This window comes from Mauremys reevesii, linkage group 24 (assembly GCF_016161935.1).
Source record: "Mauremys reevesii isolate NIE-2019 linkage group 24, ASM1616193v1, whole genome shotgun sequence".
In the NCBI taxonomy this organism is placed as follows: Eukaryota; Metazoa; Chordata; order Testudines; family Geoemydidae; genus Mauremys; species Mauremys reevesii.
This window is the reverse complement of record NC_052646.1, coordinates 3,281,391-3,287,051: the sequence shown is the minus strand read 5'-3', so window position 1 is coordinate 3,287,051 and position 5,661 is coordinate 3,281,391.

Below are 5,661 nucleotides of genomic sequence, written 5' to 3'. Positions count from 1 at the left end.
CAATCTGAGCTGCGAATACAGGGGAAAGTGCAGCACATAGGACACACCCTGCCATTCATCTTCTCACCCGTTAGACAAACACTGGGGGTGTTCTGGGAATATGCATAACTACATAAAATGGCCAGCGAGTAGTTAACCAAGCGTGCGGCTCGGACTGTCTGCCACCAAACTGGACCTCATCACTAATGAGCCACATCATCACAGCCTGTCTTTGTAAAGTGATCACTGGTCTCACGCAGCCGTGACAGAACTGAGCACTGGGTTATTTCAGCATCAACACCTGGACGTTTCCACTCCATGTAAACGTCGCCTTAGCTGAGTCTATTTTCATCGTGTCTCTCGGGCCAGGTGAATCAAAGAGGCAGCCTGACTCCTCACGCTGGTGAAACAAAATGGCCCGAAGGTAGGTAGCTTTGCCTGCCTTTGCCTTCCGCAGAGACGCTGGCAGCCACGTTGAGTGGCAGTAGATTTCTGCTGCTACCAAAAATATTGTACAGCCCTGGCCCCTATCAGCCCAGCGATAGAGAGCCTCCCACACGGAGATTAATTATCCCCATTAGACAGGGAGCCCGTTGTCTCCTTTCTCCATGCAACACCACTGGCATTAGTGAGGTTTGAACTTGAGATCTTCAAGGGCTGATCTCTAGTTCTTGAGCTAAAGGCCTGGGGATACTGATGGTGACCTTGGGAGAGTGCTTTGAGATCTACGGATGAGAAGTGCTAGATAAGAGCTATGTATTAATAGGTCATCGCACACACACATACACACACACCCCTCCTAACATGAGTTAGCTAATTCACAGTAAAATTCGAGTGAAGACCAGTTTCTGTTGCATTTACCGCACTGTAGCTAGGTGAGATCAACATTGCTGCCCACGTGTGATCTCACCTCGCTCTGTAGCATTGTCTCCATTAGGGTTTTACAGCACAGTAGCTAAATCCATGGGGTGTGTGGGAGGAAACGACAAATCACACCTTTTTTGGGCACTGAAGACATGGTCTAAGTCTGTAAGCCGGTAGCTGTGCTCCATGGGCCACCCGTAGCTGGGGGAAATATGACACATTTTGCCAGTGTCTCACCTACCCCCCACCTAGCTCAGGTGGGAGTTGAGACGAAGTCACCTGCCCAAGGTCCCAAGGTGACAAAACTCAGATCTCCCACGTTCTGGGCCAATGACTTGGCCACAGCACCGGCCTCTTGCCTCTAGATGGGACTGAAATGGGGAAAGCGCCCCCTAGTGCTTCCAAAGGAGCTTTCTCATCAGCTATAGTTGACAAAGTGAAAATCTAGAAGGGGGGGAAACCAAGGGGTTTGAGGAAGGCTGCAGTGAATTTGCAGGTCTCATGCAAACACAAACACACAATAACGACTGGTTAACTGCACACAGGACACAGGCAATAGCATTTGGAAGAGCAGCTGATAAAAAAAAATCATTTTTTTTCCCTGTCCAAAACTTCAATTTTCAAGTAGAAATTTGAAACTAAACAGTTTTGCCTAAATTCAGAAATACTGTAGTTTGGAAATGCTGCCGCTTTGCCTGATGGGAGTTGTAGTTTGGATGCCTTAAATTCCAGGCTCCCTGGTCAGACTACAAATCCCTTTATGCATCACGACTCCCATCTTCATGATGGGAATCCCTTCCCATGGTGCATTGTGGGAGATGTAGGCAGATCAGGAAGCATCACTTGTAGAGAACTGAGATGGGAGGCAACCGAACTACAATTCCCATGAAGCACCATGGTAACATTGCCAAATCCAAATAATTCAGTTTTGAGGCACTCAGTTTTTGAATGACAAATCAAACTCTTCTGCACAAAGCAGCCACTTTTCCTGAAAAATTTTAGTTTAGTCAAAATCCCAGTTTTCCAGCAAAAACTTTTTTTCATGGAAAAAGTTTTGACCAGCCCTAATTAGAACTTTAATCTCCAAAGAGACGTTACTGGTTCATGTACCGCGTGCTGGGGAATCACATGAGGACTCCATGTAAAGTAAACTGGCTTTTTATTAAGCAAACTATTTACAGAGATGCTGCAGCTCAGATTCCAGCCCCGTGCACACAGACTAACTTCCGAGTACCTCCTCCAAACTCTTCCCTCCCACAACCTGTGCTCCTCCCGCCAAGTTCAGCGCCGGTTGCTACATATTTCCTTGCAACATTTTTTGTTGCTGTTTGGATTTGTGCCAGTATTTGCTGACTTGCTGGGGCCAGAGGTTATTAGTAGATAGCCCAGTGCAGGGATATGGCGTGTCCTGCCGGCCCATTGTAATCTGTTAGGCCCCCTAGTCATTCAAGTGCGCTGGCCTTTGAACCAGTCTCTCTCTCTTGTCCGTGTTATTGCGGTTGATGGGGCACTTGCTTCCCCCCTGCTGCTGCCATCGTTCTGTTGATCCCCCTACGTCAGTCAGAGAGTTTAAGGGAAGAGCGGCAGAAGCACCCTAAAAGTGTGTGTGTAGGAGGGGCCACACGCACCCAAACCGTAGCCCTGCCCTCCCACACCACTCCCTCCCACTGAGATCCCACCCCTTCCCCCCAACACCCCGCCCCGGCTTGCTCCTCTCCCCCTCCTCTCGCCATCACTCACCCTTACAGCTGGTAAAAAGTGGGCAGGCATCGCCCTCTGACTTTTAACAGTGTGTATGGGGGGGCCCATGGCCCCCTGCCCTGGTACCCCTGCTGTAAAGTCAGAAGGGACCATCATGATCATCTAGTCTGACCTCCTGCCCATCACAGGCCACAGAACGTCACCCAGCCACTCCTGTAACGGACCCCTCACCTCACATCATGGTTTAACAACTTCAAGTTACAGAGAATCCACCCTTAACACTGGATTAAACCTGCAAATGCCCCACGCCCCAGGCTGCAGAGGAAGGTGAAAACCCCCAGGGTCTCTGCCAATCTGACCTGGGGGGAAATTCCTTCCTGACCCCAAATCTGGTGATCAGTTGGACCCAGAGCATGTGGCGAGACCCACCAGCCAGACCCCTGGGAAAGGATTCTCTGTAGTAACTCAGAGCCCTCCCTGTCCAGTGCTACACGCCGTTGTGGGCAGTCCCATCGTCCCACCCCCTCCATAAACTTCTCAAACTTCTCGGTCTTGAAGCCAGTTAGATCTTTTGCCCCCACCGCTCCCCTCGGGAGGCTGTTCCAGACCCTCACTCCTCTGATGGTGAGAAACCTTCGCCTCCTTTCAAGCCTAAACTTGCTGTTGCCTGAGGCTCTTTTACCCGCTTCTGGTCCCGTCCGTGGCCCTGCAGTCCAGCTGTGCCAGCTGTTTGCAGCGACTCCACCGCTCCCGAGTCTGCAGCTCCCTCACGACCTGGCTGCGTCCCCATGCAGTGTGCACTGCTGTCGCCTGCCCTGGCTTCCTGTGGCTATTTGATGGTTGGAGCCCGACCTGCTCACCTGTGGGTAGTGGCCTCAGGTCCTCGGCGTCTTTGTCGGAGCAGCTGCCTGCTTCACTCGGCGTTCTCCTCCCAGCGGCTGTGTCCTCGGCCGGGCTGCAGCAGACGACCCCTCGTGGGCTCTCCGGCCCATCAGTCCCTGTGCTGGGCTACGGTCTCGGCCCCGGGTGTGCTGGGAGGGGAGAGCTGGGGGTGGCAGGTGCTGAACCCAGCCGAGCTAGAGTGGAGCGGAGAGTGGCCTGGCAGCTGCCTCTCTCACCAAGACGTTGGGCAGGGCGGGTTCAACTCGCCGACGCCCACAGGGACCCACGGCACAGCAGGGTGGCCGGCAGAGCACCCAGAAGGTCCCCACAGCACGGCCACCCGGTGCTGCCAGCTGAGGCCAAGGGCCTAGGAGTAAACTTCCCTTGTAGCCACTGAGGGACCATGTTGGGACCCAACGGAGGGGATTTCAAAACTGCCATTGGGTCATGTCCCTGGGGCACCCGAGGGCGGGGAGCAGAGTGGGGGAGGGCTCCCAGCCAGGATTTCCGGGGGTGCTCCATGTTCTCAAAAGACAGAGGGGGTCACCTCATAGGCACAAACCCCCACACCAAACAGGAGAGCGAGAGACACCCCCCCATCCCCCAGGAATGGTTGACTGGCAAAGGGTTGGTTGGGCAGATGGCGTAGGCAGAGCTAGCGTAGCATAGAGGAGGGAGGGGGCGGGAACGGTCAGGAGCAGGGGCCATGGGGCTGGGACCTGAAAGGGGGAAATCAGCATGGGGAGACTCTGCCCTGCCATGCTCGGCTTGTGTGTAACGAGGCAAGTCCCCGAATACAGGAGGTAACCTCCGGAGAGCCCGTCCCCTCCGCGTCACCCATCGGTGAACGGGAACGGCGTCGGGCGGCTCCTGCTCTGAAGCTAGCACGGCGCTGGCTGTGACCGTCACTGGGGTGTCTGGGCACTGCTGCTTCTCCCCTCCCTTCCCCCTGCCAAAGCAGGTAAGGACCAAGCTGCCCATGGTTGGCACAGGATGCACAAAGAGGGAAGGAGAAGAGGGAAGCAAGAGAGACCAAATTCTCTTTTCTCAGCGCAAGAATCGGAGCATTTTGGTTCACGCATCACAGGAAATAACAGGGTGAAGAGGGACTCACTGATCAGCCCCCGATCCAACACCCCACTGCTCTCTGGCCAAGGGGGTGAAAGCAGCATCTGTCGCCATCCACGGCAGGTGCGGGTGCTCGCTGCTTCAGGAGAACAGGCCCAAAGAGCTCCAAACCCTACTGGGGTCCCAGCAATCATGCAAAGGCCCCTCGCCCGCTCCCTCCAACAGAAAACACCCGTAGCGGCTGGCTGTAAATGTGCATACGTTTCCTTGTATTTGCATGAATAGAGCATAAATCATCCAATGCTTTACTGGACAGACTAATCTAACCGGGGACTGAAGCCAGGGCAAAAGCAGGCTTGGAAACACTTCAGCGGAGGGGGCTACTTCTCCACATACACAAACCACCGGCGGGTTTCCCGGGAGAGGCCCCTGTCCGTTCTCAGTTATATTACAAGGAGGCCTGGAGTCGCCCATGAGATGAGGGCCTAGGCTCTGCTAGACAGAGACAGCCAGTCCCCTGCGACCCCCCCAGTGGGAGTAGACAGGACAGACAGGAGAAGGGAAGCCTGGCGATCCTCCAAGCACCAGACCCCCGCTGCCTTCCCCTGCCAGAGCTTTTCCCAGTTAGCGTGGGGGAGGTGGGGCCGGGATCACCGCGTGCTGCCCAACGCCTCTCCCCATCTTGCATGTGTCACTAGGGAGCGGAACAATCCTGGTCACAGCTGCCCAACCAAATCCAGCAGCAAATTTGCTTTTCCTCCCCCCGGCCCCTGAAAGATTTTTGGGCTTTTGATTTCCCCTCTGAAGAGCTTCTCTGAGCTCAAAGGGGAACTTTCCCGGAACACAGGACCATTTTGTGCTGGCCTTCCGGGTCCTTGAATGTCTGAGGGCTGCTTAGCAGCTCTGGGAGATGGTTTCCATGGTGTGAGTGCTGTAAACAGCAGGGGGGTGGTACTCGGCACAGATGTCTCAGCACAATTAGTAACAGCAAGGCCAGGCTCCCAGTAACAGAACACCCTGGGGCTAGCGACCGTCCTTAACACCCGCACCGCTGCACACTCATTGTCCTTCCTGCAGCATGTGCAGGACCTGGAAGTCACCCTCAGCTCCCTGGATCTTCCTCAACAGTGATACTCTGTGCTGCTTTTCCGCCAGCCACGTGTAGCT